The sequence below is a fragment of the Macaca fascicularis genome, chromosome 8 (genome assembly GCF_037993035.2).
Source record: "Macaca fascicularis isolate 582-1 chromosome 8, T2T-MFA8v1.1".
Taxonomy (NCBI): domain Eukaryota; kingdom Metazoa; phylum Chordata; class Mammalia; order Primates; family Cercopithecidae; genus Macaca; species Macaca fascicularis.
This window is the reverse complement of record NC_088382.1, coordinates 106,373,589-106,389,022: the sequence shown is the minus strand read 5'-3', so window position 1 is coordinate 106,389,022 and position 15,434 is coordinate 106,373,589. Positions and strand designations below refer to the sequence as shown.

Here is a 15,434-nt window from a genome sequence, read left to right as displayed (position 1 = left end):
GAGATGATCTAGGGTATCTGGCAGAAAAAATTTCTAAGGGGCAAAGCAATCAAGAGGAAGCAGAGCATAAAAGTTTGGAAAATTTACAGCCTGATGATGAAATGGTAAAAAAAAAAAAAGAAAAAAAGAAAAAAAAATTATGGGAGAAATTCAAGCCAGCTACAGAAACTTGCATAAGTAACAAGGAGCCAAATGTCAATCATCAAGACAATGGGAAAAATGTCTTCAGGGCATGTCAGAGACCTTCATGGCAGCCCCTACCATTACAGGCTCAGAGGCCTAGGAGGGTAAAATGATTCTGTGGGCCATGCGCAGGGCCCCCACACTCTATGCAGCCTCAAGCCATGATGCCCTGCATCCCAGCTGCTTCGGCTCCAGCTATGGCTAAAAGGAGCCTAAGTACAGCCAGGCTGTTGCTTCAGAGGGTGCAAGGACCAAGCCCTGGTGGCTTACACATGGTGTTGGGCCTGCAGGTGCACAGAAGTCAAGAATTGAGGTTTGGGAACTTCTGTCTAGATTTCAGAGGGTGTATGGAAACACCTGGCTATCCAGGCAGAAGTTTGCTACATGAATGGAGCCCTCATGAAGAACCTCTGCTAGGGTGACATGGAAGGGAAATGTGGTGTCGGATCCCCCACACAGAGGCCCCGCTGGAGCACTGACTGCTGGAGCTGTGAGAAGAGGGCCACCATCCTCCAGATACCAGAATGCTAGATCCACCAACAGCTTACATCATGCACCTAGAAAAGCCAAAGACACTCATCACCAGCTGTGGAAGCAGCTGGGAGAGGGGCTGTACCCTGCAAAGCCACAGGGGTGGAGCTGCCCAAGACCATGACCTGGATATGAGACATGGAGTCAAAGGAGATCATTTTGGAACTTTAAGGTTTAATGACTGCCCTTTTAGATTTCAGACTGACTTGCATGGCTTTTTATCCCCTTTGTTTTGGTAAATTTCTCCCATCTAGAATAGTTGTATTTACCCAATGTCTGTATCCCCATCGTATCTAGTACGTAATTAACTTGCTTTCAATTTTACAGGCTAATAGACAGAAGGGACTTGCATTGCCAGATGAGACTTTGGACTTGGACTTTTGAGTTAATGTTGGAATGAGTTAAGACTTTGGGGGACTGTTAAGATGGCATGATTGTGTTTTGAAATATGTGGACATGATATTTGGGAGAGGCCAGAGGCAGAATGTTATGGTTTGGCTGTGTCTCCACACAAATCTCATCTTGAATTATAGTTCCCATAATCCCTATGTGTCATGGGAGGGACCCAGTGGGAGGTAATTGAATCATGGGGGCAGTTACCCCCATGCTGCTGTTCTCATGAGAGTGAGTCAGTTCTTAACAGACCTGATGGTTTTATAAGGTGCTTTCCCCTATTATCCTCAGCACTTCTCCTTGTTGCCACCATGTGAAGGACATGTTTGCTTTTCCTTCTCCCATGACTATAAGCTTCCTGAGGCCTCCCCAGCCATGCTGAACTGTGAGTCAAACCTCTTTCTTTTATAAACTACCCAGTCACAGATATGTCTTTATTAGCAGCATGAGAGCAGACTAATACAGACCTATAAAACAACCACACAATAGAGAAAGCAAAGCATCTAGGTAACAACCAACATGATGACTGAACATTACATACATCTCAGTATTAATGTTGAATGTAAATTGTCTAAACGCTCCACTTAAAAGATACAGATTGGCAGAATGGATTTAAAAACAAAAATCACAACCAAATATCTGCTGTCTTCAAGAGATCATCTTAAATGTAAGGATTCTAATAAACTCAAGGTAAAGGGGTGGAAAAAGTTAATCCATGCAAATGGAAGACAAACGCAAGCAGGAGTAGCTATTCTGATGTCAGATAAAACAGAGTAAAGCAACAATAGAAAAAAAAAAAAGAAAGAAAGAAAGAAAGAAAGAAAGAAAGAAAGAAAGAAAGAAAGAAAGAAAGAAAGAAAGAAAGAAAGAAAAGAAAAGAAAAGAAAAGAAAAGAAAAGAAAAGAAAAGAAAAGAAAAGAAAAGAAAAGAAGAAAAAAAAGAAAAGAAAAGAAAAGAAAAGAAAAGAAAAAAGGGGGGGAGCAAAAAAGGTCACATGAAGACATTATAATCCTAAATATATATGCACTTAACTCTGGAGCTCTCACATTCATAAAACAGTTACCATTAGACCTAAGAAAAGAGATGGATAGCAACACAATAATAGTGGGGAACTTCAATGCTCCACGGACAGCACTAGACAGATCATAGAGGCAGAAAGTCAACAAAGAAACACCGAACTTAATCTACACTATCAAAAAATTGACCTAACAGATATTTACAGAATATTCTACCCAAGAAGTGCAGAATATACATCCTTCTCACTAGCACATGGAACATTCTCCAAGATAGACTATATGACATGCCACAAAACAAATCTCACTAAGTTTTTTAAAATTGAAATCATATCAAGTATCTTCCCAGGCCACAATGGAATAAAACTAGAAATTAGCGCCAAATGGAACCCTCAAAACTACACAAATACATGGAAATTAAGCAATCAGCTCCCAAATGATTTTGAGGTAGCAATAACATCAAAATGGAAATATAAAAATTCCTCAAAATGAATGATAAGAGTGACACAAGCTTTCAAGACTTTGGAATACAGCAAAAGCAGTGCTAAGAGGAAAATTTATAGGTATAAATGCTTGCATCAAAGAGCCTGAAAGATTACAAATTAACAACCTAATGTCACATCTGAAGGAACTAGAGAAATAAGAACAAACCAAATCCAAAGATAACAGAAGAAAAGAAATAACAAAGATCAGAGCATAGCTAAATGAAATTGAAACCAAAAAACCAGTAAACCAAGAAGTTGGTTCTTTAAAAATATAAACAAAACAGAAGAGGGAAGATTCAAATAAGCTCAATTAGAAATAAAAATGGAGACATTATAGCCAACAGCACAGAAATACAAAAAATCATTCCAGACTGCTATGAGCACTTCTATGCACACAAACTAGAAAATCTAGAGGAAATGGATAAGTTCTTAGAAACATACAATGCTCCTAGCTTGAATAAGTAAGAAATAGAAACCCTGAATAAACAAATAACAAGCGATAACATTGAATCAGTAATTTTTTTAAATTGCCAACAACAACAGAAAAAGCCCAGGGCCAGAGAGATTTATAGGGGAATTCCACAAGACATTCTAAGAAAAATTGGTACCAATCCTACTGAAACTATTCCAAAAGATTGAGAAAGAGGGAATCCTCCCTAACTCATTCTATGAAGCCAGTATCACCATGATACCCAAACCAGGAAAGAACACAACAAAAAAAGAAAACTACAGACCAATATTCCTGATGAACATTAATGCAAAAATCCTCAACACAGTACTAGCAAACTGAATCCAAAAGCACATCAAAAAGATAACTCACCATGATCAAGTGGGTTTTATCCCAAGGATGCAGAGATGGTTTTGCATTCACAAGTCAATACATAATCACATTTGTTGTGTACTCAGAATAAATTAGTATGCAATAAAGTAGATACCCAGCAATCCCACTACTAGGTATCTTCCCAAAGGAAAAGAAGTCATTATATCAAAAAGACACTTGCGTGCATATGTTTATCACAGCACAATTCAAAATTGTAAAGGTATAAAACCAACCTAAGTGCTCACCAACAGATAAGTGGATAAAGAAAATGTGATATTTATACACCATGGAATACAACTCAGCCATAAAAAGGAATGAAATAATGTATTTTGAAGCAACTTGGGCAGAGCTGGAGGCCATTATTCTAAGTGAAGTAACTCAGGAATAGAAAACCAAATACTGTGTGATCTCACTTATAAGTGGGAGCTAAGCTGTGGGTATGTAAAGGCACACAGCTTGGTATAATGGATTTTGGAGACTCAGAAGTGGGGAGGGTGGGAGAAGGGTGAGGGATAAAAAAACCACATATTGGGTACAATGTCCAGGGACAGGTACACTAGAATCTTAGGTTTTACTACTGTACAATTTATTCATGTAAACAAAACCACTTGTACCTCAAAAGCTATGGAAATGAGTTAAATATAGATAAATTTTAAAACTGAAAAATGAACATACATAAAGAACAATGACAGAAAAAGAAAATATGGTCTTGATTCATAAACAAATGAGAATCTCAGCAAATAAACTGACACTATAAAAAATTTAAATTCTAAAACTTAAAACTAAAATACTTAAAAGAAGTAGGCAGATCTGAAAGATATTTTAGGAGTTATATATTAAGAATATTCAACAGTGGTGAATGGTGGGTGATAAGGAAGAATTCCCAAGATTTTGCTAAGACAACTATGTAGGTAGTAATTCCATTTATTGAGACAGGCAACTCTGCAAAAAAGCAGGTTGACATTGTTCCAAAAGTCAGAAACCAAAGCGCTACTCTGTGGTGATTGTAAAGGCTAGGTGATAGGATGACCTAGAACAATCATAGCTATACAACAATGCAGCTGATTTTGTTGTTAAGTAGGGAGTATCCTTCATAGGAAACTAATGACAGAAACTTAATAAACTAGAGATTCTATTATAGAAGAGAATAAAACTACAAAGGATAGAAGATTAGACCAGATATCATATCAGTCCTCTTTCAAAATTAAGTTTCTAGTATTCTTAAATTATTTTGAGACCCTATACTGTGTTGGATGAAATATAGGTATAGGCCCAAAAAACATGTGAAATATATATATCTTTCCTAAATCCTCCAGAAAAGAAAGCAGCCCTGAGGACACCTTTATTTTAGCCCACTGAGAACACTGCTAGATTTCTAATGTGAGTGTCAGAGTGACACAATATGACAAATACATATATACACATGTATATGTATATATATATACACACACATGTATATTTGTGTATATATACACACATGTATATGTATATATATGGCTTACCTTGTCTTTTCACTAAATGGCTCCAAATTTAGAATAATGGCCCACGCAAAAATATCCAGTCATAATTCTTGGAACCGGATTGTCAGCTGACTTTAAAATAAGGAGACTATCTGGGATTATCAAAGTGTGCCCAGTGTAATCACAAGAATCCTTATAAGTGTAAAGGAGAGACAGAGGAAGAGAGGCAAAGGAAGATGGAACTATGGAAGAAGGGGACAGAGAGAAGCAACACGGATGGCTTTGAAGATGGAGGAAGGGGGCCACGAACTAAGGAATATGGGCAGCCATTAAATGCTAGAAAGGAAAAGAAAATGGACTCTCTCCTAAATCCTCCAGAAAAGAAAGCAGCCCTGAGGGCACCTTTATTTTAGCCCACTGAGAACAGTGCTAGATTTCTAATGTGAGTATCAGAGTGACACAATATGACAATACTTGACTGGTCATTGCTGCCTTTAAATATGGAGGAAGGAGCCATAAGCCAAAAATGCAGACAGCATTCAGAAGCTGGAAGGGACAAGGGAACAGATTCTCCCCTAGAGCCTCCAGAAGGAATGCAGTGCTACTGGCACTTAATTTTTTGCCGAGTAAAACCCATTTTGGACTTCTGACTCCCAGAACTAGAAAATAATAAATTTGCATTGTCCTGAGCCAAAAAAAATCATTCATTCATTCATTCATTAATATGACATTGTGTTGTTTAAGCCAGTAAGTCCATGGTAATTTTTTTGTTAATGCCAGTAGAAAGTTAATACAATGATTTAGCTCAGGGGTGCCTCATCTTTCAGCTTCCCTGGGCCACATTGGAAGAAGAAGAATTGTCTTGGGCCACACATAAAATACGCTAACGCTAAGGATAGCTGATGAGTTAGGAAAAACAATCTCATAATATTTTAAGAAAGTTTATGAATTTGTGTTGGCATTCAAAACTGTCCTGGCCCACAGTTTGGACAAGCTTGAAGTAGATACTGCACTAGGCCGCTATTAATATAGTAGCTACTACCCACATGTGATTTAGTTAGTTAAATTAAAATTAAAATTAAATTTCAGTTTCTCAGGTTCAATAGCCACATTTCCAGTGTTCATCAGCTACTTGTGGCTAGTGACCACTGTACTGGGCAGTGCAGAGAAAAACTTCTATCATTGCAGAAATTCCTACTGAGCAACAGTGATCTGTTTCTTCATTGTCTCTGCACAGTTATACTTTAGGGTCTATTACTCTGTACAGGGCTATTTTTACAGCTATAAGCCTCCTTTTTTTCCCCCTAGATCAAAAGTGAAAACTGTATGTTGCCAGGAGAAAATAAATAAAATGCCATAGATATAACTAAATCAAACAGATTCTGGGCCTATCATAAGAAAAGAGACATCAATCTGGGTTTTACCGAATCAAGCTGTGGGTTTTATGAAAGGCTTTTACACTGACCTACAGGCTTTTTACTTCAGCTTACTCCTACCTTTGTGGCTATTCTACAAGATTATGGTTGTAAGAAATAGAAAATTTGAATAGCAATATCATTACTGAAATTTAAAATTTGCAAAAAATGTGGAAAGATGTAAGTAATGACTATTGAATAAAAATTCAAAGTCATTTCCTCCTCTATAGCTTTTCTGGATTTTGTTCTCAGTACTAATATAATGAAACCAGAAAATGTAAAGCAGTTAGTGTCAATGAATAAAGTCATGTTATTCAAAATTTTACTACTGCGTATGAATCATAACTTCCCATTTTAACATTAAGCTGTCACTTTAAATGTGTGCCTTCAAATCTTTTAAAAATTGGTGTTCACTCATGTAGACAAGAACTTCAAATTCAGCTTGATTTGAAATCAGTGAAATTCACTGAAAGTTTCTCTCCAACTTAGCACTATCTTCCCACCCTTAATACCCTTTACGCATTCACCCTCAACCCTCAAGGGCTAACCCCACTCTTCTCTAGCCATATGCAGGTCATGTTGATGCTTTTCCTCCCCACAGTTAACAAAATGTCCAGTCAGTCAAGTCACTTAGAGATAGGGAATATAAGAGGCAAGACACAGTATAATAGATACAGGCTAAAAAAAACAATACACCTGGCTTAAAATAATAGAGTCATTGGTTCAAAACCAGGGGCTTGAGATAAATTTCCACAAATCAAGCAATCATAAAATTCCACAAGTCAAGAAAAATCAGGTAGTCTAGAAAAAAGAAAATTCAGGCAGCAAAGATCATGTATTAAAACACAGTCCAGGCAACAATATTACAACTATTTGCCTCAGCCTAGGAAAAAGAACCAGTCCTCAAACATGGGAACAGCAGGCTAAGCTATTAGTAACAGAGGCATCTAGCCAGAATGTGGAGTAACTGGGCGAGAGGAAGACCCACTGACCTTCACACACTGGTCACATTATCATTAGATCCATTATCAAAGAGAATATATACATTTCATCATCAAAGGTAAAAATTATATGAGATAAAAAATGTATTTCATAATGGAAAAATGGGGAAAGATGATAACTGTACAAAATGTTAATAAATCCTGAGTAAAATAATGCCTATAATTACGAAACATGCTCCTGGGATTCTTTGGACAACGAGGAATTGGGATAAAGTTGGAGGAAATGGGCAACAGATAGTCGAGGGAGAGGGAATATAAGGAAAGGGACTATTGGGAGACCTGGGCAGGCCAACCTCCAAATTGATGAAGTAGATACCACACTCTTGGCTGCAACAGCTTCTGGAAATAACTTTTAGCAGCCACAGGTCTAGGGGTAGGAGCAAATCCATGCAAAGAAACCACAGATGCAGAATTTAGACTCTTCTACCCCTCAAAAAGTTTCCCATCTGCTTCCTGATACCTAAATCACCATTTTACAGTTATAGACAAAAGGCTTAAAATAAAATGCTTATGGTCTCCCACATAGAAGAGGCTGTGAGGAAAAATCTCCTTTCTGCTCTTGCTCATCTTTCCTAAGAAAGTTCTGTATTCCCACTCAATAACAGATATATTTCATGCCTATTAAGCAGGAAGCATGCTAGACACTAGGGTTTCAAGCATGATTTTAAAGAACAAAATCTCTCCTCTCAAGGACAATAGAAGAAAAAGACAAGAAAATAAGTGATTAAAATATGGTAAATTAAATAGGGTCTTATTAGAGAGATATGCTTGGGCAATTGACAATAAAACCACTCAAAGAGGCCATATAAATAAGCATAGATAGTTTAGTTTAAACTTTTTTGCTTTTAAGATTCTTTCCTATTTACCCTTCTTTATCATCTTTAAAAGATGAAGCTCCTCAAAGATTAGCCTGAATGAAGCCCTCTGTTTTTCTTACTCTATGCTCTCCCCCTAGACAATTTCATCAGTCCTCTTGACTTCAAACACCATTTACAGTACTGTCACTCGATGAGTATATTCATTTCAGACCCCCTTCTCTGAACCCAAAAATATGTATAGCCAATTGGCTACTTAATACCTCCAACTGGATGTTTCACAGGTACTTTGAATCAAAGATTTCCAAAACTGAGCACCTAATCTTCAAGACCATGAATGGTTGCACCATCCACTCAGTAGTCTCTCTCCCATCACAGAACAACAGATTGATTTCCTGTTTGTAGTTCTTTAATAGCTTCCCAATGCTTTTAGGATAAAACTCCAAATCCCTATATAGCCTCCTAATCCCTGACTATCCTACCCTCTCCTACCTTTCTATGCTCATCTAATAAACTCTCCTACTCTTGAACTCCAGAGATATCAATTTTATATCACACATTCTAATGTTCCATTCGTTGACCTGATCCCTCTGCCTAGAATATATACTCTTTGCTCCATTTAGTTGCTGCTTACTTCTTCAAAGTTCAACTCAATCCATATTTCTTTAAAGGAGCATTCCTGATTATCCATACTAATTCAAAATCTCCAGAAATATACTTCCTAGCATTACCATAACTATAATTAAATAAGAACAAACATTTATTAAGCATCTACTATTGGATCAAACACTATTCTCAGTGATGGATATTCAGCAACAGGAAAGACATAGTTTCTGCTCTTTTAGAACTACATACTTGTCATGAGGGAAGACAGACAATAAGCAAAAAGGCAAGATAATTTCACATAATATGAAGATAATAAATAGAGAGCGGCTGAATCAGAATCAGGGCCAAAGGGGAGAGTATTACCTCAAATGGGTTGTTCAGTGCCTGCTCTTCCTGAAGGAATATAAGTTTCAAAGGGCAGGGGCTTTGTCTTACTGCTATATCCCCAGCACCTGGGACATAATAGGTGCTTGATGAATATTTAAGAACTGAAAGTATGAAAGATGTTGCTTTCTACATAGGACTATTTTCCAAGATGCCAAAGAACAATCTCAGGGACATCATATTTTTGTATTCCAAATTATATCACCAGCACATCTTCAAAATATTTGTTGAATAGATGAATAAATGAAACAAAACTTCACTTCCATGGTCCCTAGGCATACATAATATCCTCATGGATAAGAATCCCCTTACAGATTCTCGACCTTTTAACCCCATTATAGCCAAACAGAGTATAGGGTACCCACAAAAGTGACTGATAACCTCTTCGTTTATCAAAGCACTCTTGGTAAGTAAATATCTTACCACATAAGATACCACATAAGATACTGGTAAGCACTCTTGGTAAGCGGACTCTTATACAAAACAGATGGACCTTAATTTTATTAGGCAGGATTGAGGGGAAAAAACTATGCAAAATTCCATTTTGTAAATTCCAGTAGCTAGTACTCAACAAATAGTATGTAATCAACCAGAAGGCAATTAGAACAATTTGCTTGCCTCATAGTTGTATTAAGGGAGGAGACCATCCCTCATATCATCTTATGCCCAATTTCTGCCTCCAAAGAAAGAAGAAGTAAAAACTAAAAGGCAGAAATGAAATCCACAGGCAGACAGCCCAGAGCCGCACTCTGGGCCTGGTAGTTAAAGATCCACCCCTGACCTAATCAGTTATGTTATCTATAGAGTACAGACATTGTATAAAAATGCACTGTGAAAATGCCTATCCTGTTTTGTTCTGATGTAATTACTGGTGCATGCAGCCCCCAGTCACGTACCCCCTGCTTGCTCAATCAATCACGACCCTCTCACATGCACCCCCTTAGAGTTGTGAGCTCTTAAAAGGGACAGGAATTGCTCACTCGGGGAGCTTGGCTCTTGAGACAGGAGTCTTGCCGATGCCCCCAGCCAAATAAACCCCTTCCTTCTTTAACTTGGTGTCTGAGGATTTTTGTCTGTGGCTGGTTCTGCTACAGTATGACTTACTTAAAAAGAAAAAATACACACACATTGGTTCCAGGTCTATTCATGTACTTCTTAAAATGTAAAGTACTAGACTGGATTATCTTATAAATTTTGAGTATTACTTTCTTCATTCATTTAATCATTCATTCACTCATTCAATAAGCATTTACAGAGCACTGACTATTTTTCAGGCACCACATAAGATATTATGCATGAGATTTATGAACTGAAGAAACAAAACCTATGTAGTGGTACTGCTTAGCAAATGGCCACAGAGCTTGGAAAGAAGCCTGTGCATCTAGCTAAACTTAGGTGGCAGGATATATTTATTATAATCTTTGCCAAAAAAAATATATGGCAAAGTCTCATTATTCATGGAGTTATGTTCTATAAAGTTGCCACAAACACTGAATTAGAGATTATTGAATCATGGCTTCATGGGAAATACAGAGTTAGGTTCTTGCGATCCTCTGGTCATAACACTTTCATCAACTGATGAAGACATAACCTTGTTTTATGTATGCTTCTTTTAAATACCATATTTCATATCTATCGATTGATTCATTAACATTGTACTCACAGCCAACAGCACTGCAACTAAAGCCTGAATGAAGCTTATCTAACACACACATTTTCTCTATAAGGCACATCACAATCTTCCTGCACATAGAAGCACTAGACAACACTTCAGCACTACACTTGGGGGCCATTTTAAACAGCAAAATCACAACCCTCTGACCCCCGCCAAAAAAAAAGGCACAAAAATGCAAAATATGTGACACTAAATACACCTCAAAGAAGACACTTGTTTACAGAAGGAGAAAGGGGAGAGGAGGGACAGGAAGGAAAGGGAAGAGAAAATGTAAATCTTGCATTTGAAACCTGGCTCTACCACTTACTAGCTGTGTGATCTTAGAAAAGTTACTTAATGGCTCCATGTCTCAGTTTACCATCTTGAAATAAACATAGTACCACTGCCCACCTCATGAGTTTGTAGTGAAGCTTAAAAATCATAATATATATAGTGCTAATGCAGTGCCTCATAAGTAGTAAGCACTATTTAATGTTAACTCTCAAAATAAATAAACATAAGGCAATGGGACGTTATCAAAAACTTTCAGTAAAAATATGTGATGGATACAGAAGGGGATTCAGCAGCTGTAGCTTTCATTCACCTTTCTCTCTCTTATTTTCCCGTTTCCTACCCACCCCTTTTCTTCCTCACCTTCCTTGCTTCCTTGTTGCCTATGCCTCAGGTCTTCAGGAGGCCCACAGGGTATATTGGAAGATCCCCCTCCTTCAAAGAGTTTGCTCTAGATGCAAGCTGCTGTCATTTCAAAATTAAGATGGCACTTCCTTCAAGTGAAGACTAGACAGCTTCTGGAATGAGCATGCCTCCCTGCTGTACTCCAACTGGCTACTGCCAAGGACAAACCAACAGTCCACAGGCAGAAGGAGCCTTCTTGTTAACCCTGCAGCTCTGCAAACAGCCTCTTTCCATGACAGCAATGCACCATCTTGCCAGCACAACTTCAGTTTTTAGTGGGTCACCAAAGAAGGGAAGCTTGAGACAAAGTGAAATAGATTAGGAGCCAGATGAGAAACTGACAATGCCAAAGCTGGGACCTTCTCAAAGCAAATCTCCCACATGCATCTCCAAGCCGGAGAATATGGAAAGTTAGGGTCAGAGCCAATTAGTAGAAGGGATGAGATACAATGGCTATTGCACAAACAAAAGTTCCTTCAGCTGGGGATGGGGACAGGGTTGGGAACAGAGACACTGAGGCCAGCTCTGAGTGTCAGGGCTTTAGCTGGCAACCTGAAAATCCCCTCCTGCCAACTTTGCAGGGCCAGGGTTGCCAAGGAACGCACTCACATGGCCAAGAGTATGTTATTCAGAGCATCTTCCCAGTGAAATGTGTGTGGCACATTTTGAGGCTGGCAGAAGTCCTGCCTCAGATCTCTTTGGAGCCTCCTCATCTTTCTGATCAGGACAAGAAGCCCTTTCTCATGCTTTTCATAGTATGTGCTTCCAGTTAGATACATTTAAACTTCCAAATTAAGCAGAAAATGCTTTGAAAATGCATTGACTTCATTGAAAAAGACATTTGATAGCTACATCAGCCATTAGTACTTGATTTACCAGATTTGTCTCCAGCTGTAATAATCAATCCCCATTTCAGAGGTCTATATGTCTCAGGCATCACACTAGACACTTCCTAGAAGTTATTTCACTTAATCTTCTCCCAAATCCTTGGAAGAATGATGTTACTGCCTATCCCCATTTCACAGTTAAGAAAACTACTGAAAGTAATTTGCCAAAAATCATGTGGAAAGTGAGTTGCTGAGCAAGGATTCAAACCCAGGTCAGTTTGACTTTAATATCTATCTTCTTTCTACTATATTTTATATAACCAGGTTATTTTACAGTCTGTATTCAATGTAATATAAACTTAAAATGGTTTCATTTTCCCCAATCCTTGCTGACAGCTGTCCTACATTGAATCATATTTCACTATCCCTTAGTAACATCTGGGAATATTCCACAAAATTCCAATCACTTTCAGTTATTAGAAGAGTCTAATTCCAGTATTTAAGACTCAAACATATTTTAAATTCCAGTTTCATGTCTAGTATAAAGCTCTTCTTTGCTCTCCCTGGGGCCAGCCAGGCTTCAGGTCAGGCCTGGAGCGGGCAGGGGGAAAGTTCTGCTCTCTCCATCCTTCAGGAGGGAAAGAGATGTTCTCTGTGTCCTCTGTACCTCCTCCTTCCTCCATCTTCCAGGCTTTAAGTCTACCAATGCGTTAGAGCAGTGGGAGAGAAATTTAAGATGCGGCAGAGGTCGACATATGAGACTGGTTGTCTGGAAGAAGTGGGCAGCTGTTTTGAGTTCCCTTCTAGCTAGGTCTGGTTCTTCCCAATGCTGGTGGTCTTTAATAATGTGGTGCTTTCTACCCACAAGGTGCATGCAGTTTACTTGGAGAGATGTTTGCTTCAAGTCAGCACTCTACATGACTAAGAATGCCCTCAAAATAAGAGACAACTGCATCTCCATTTTGTGTCTCGGTCACTGGTCCACACCCTCAACCCTCTCACCAAATGCGATATCTCATAACTAGATGCCACTTGATCAGTTCCCAAAGTCATGCCTTGCATTCTACCTGCTAGACTTATTCTGACGAGCCATAGGAACCATGAAAATCCTCCTCCAGACCTTCTAAGTGAGCTGGGGGATTGTCTCTGTCGTCTTCTTAGACGTCTTACCTGCGGTCCATTGTCTATCTGCCTTGGCAGAGTAGTGCAGCCAGGCAAGCAGAAGGCATCAATTTCCAAGTACATATATGCCCCCACACATCAAGGACCCATGGTAGGTCCTTTTCTTCCTTCACCATACTTCACTTCATGCTAACGACAGCACCAAGCTAAGCCTCTGCTGCCTCACCTCATGCAACATCTAGCCAGGAGTGAGAAGCCAGTCTCCTGTTGACATTCCCAGGCTCATGTCTAGTAGTCCACTTTTCACAGGGCTTTGAAGTAGGCAGGAAGCCCCCATGGGAAACAGAGGGAAACGCAACATTTGGCAAGAAACTCACAACTGTAACAATGTCATCTTCTTTCTCCTCTCTACCCCACATCTTCTTTTATCAATTGGGAAATGACAGGAAAGGCCTTGGGTGACAGTTTAGAGTGATAAGGACAGTTTGGCCACCTCTTACTGATCTCTGGGGGAGGTGTCTGACCCCAGTTATTTATAGCTCACTTTAGAATAGGTGTGCTTGATGTCTCTTTGTCCTCAGCTTGGGCCCTCAGTACCATATGTTTCTAAATTTGTTTGAATATAGTGAAGCACCAATATGACACTCTGGTTTATATTATTTGGGGGTTTTTAGTTTTAATTTTTGTGGGTACATAGTAGGTGCATATATATATGGGTTACATAAAATATTTTGATAAAGGCATACAATGTGTATAATCACTTCAGGGTAAGTAGAGTGTCTATCACCTCAAGCATTTATCCTTTGTGTAACAAGCAATCCAATTATACTGTTTTAGTTATTTTTAAATGTATAATTAAACTATTACTGACTTTAGTCACCCTGTTATACTATTCAATGCTAGATCTTATTCATGCCTTCTAAATATATTTTTGTACCAATTAACCATCCTCACTTTCCACCAGCCCCCTACTACCTTTCTCAGCCTCTGGTAACCTTCCTCCCACTCTCTATGTCTATGAGTTCAATTGTCTTACTTTTTAACTCCCACAAATAAATGAAAACATGTGATATTTGTCTTTCTGTACCTGGCTCACTTCACTCAACATAATGACTTCCACTTCCATCCATGTTGCAAACGAGAGGATCTCATTCGTTTTGTGACTGAATAGTACTCCATTGTGTACATGTACCACATTTTCTTTATCCATTTATCTGTTGATGGACACTTAGTTTGCTTCAAAATATTGGTTGTTGTGAAAAACTCCTGCAACAAACATGGGAGCATAGCTATCTCTTCAATATACCGAGTTCCTTCCTTTTGGGTATATAGCTGGCAGTGAGATTGCTGGATCTCATGGTAGCTCTATTTTTAGTTTTCTGAGAAAACTCCAAACTCTTGTCCATAGTGGTTGTAACAATTTACATTCCCACAAATAGTGTACAAGGGTTCCCTTTTCTCCACATCCTTGCCAGCATTTGTTATTGCCTGTCTTTTGGATAAAAGCCACTGTAACTGGGGTGAGATGATATCTCACTGTAGTTTTTATTTGCATTGTTCTGATGAGCAATGATGTTGAGCACCTTTGCATATACTTGTTTGCCTTTTTTGAGAAACATCTACTCGTTTTTTACCCATTCTTTGATCATATTATTATATTTTTTCCTATAGAGCTGTTTGAGCTGCTTACATATTATGGCTATTAATCCCTTGTCAGATGGATAGTTTCCAAATATCTTCTCCCATTCTGTGGACTGTCTCTTCACTTTGCTGCTTCCTTTGCTATGCACAAGCATTTTAACTTACTGTGATCCCATCTGTCAATTTTTGCTGCGGTTGCCTGTGCTTGTGGGGTATTACTGAAGAAATCTTTGCCAAATCCAATGTCCTAGAGAGTTTCCTCCAATATTGTCTTATAGTAGTTTCATGGTTTTGGGTCTTAGATTTAAGTCTTTAATACATTTTGATTTGATTTTTATATGTCAGGAAAGATGGGGGTCTAGTTTCATTCTTTTGCATATGGACATCC

General features: G+C 38.5%; 1 protein-coding gene across 14 annotated transcripts in view; it reads right to left on the bottom strand.

Moving 5' to 3' along the window:
• The window catches only part of CPQ (carboxypeptidase Q), a 491,970-nt gene that overhangs the window by 422,725 nt on the left and 53,811 nt on the right, over positions 1–15,434 (bottom strand). For 2 of the 14 annotated variants that reach the window (XM_073999148.1, XM_073999149.1), the window contains exon 1: positions 11,415–11,614. The exons of the other annotated variants lie outside the window; for them this stretch is intronic. The gene's annotated coding sequence lies outside the window, so the exon portion shown is untranslated. Of the gene's footprint in view, positions 1–11,414; positions 11,615–15,434 lie in introns of those variants that run through there. 14 annotated transcript variants of the gene reach the window in all.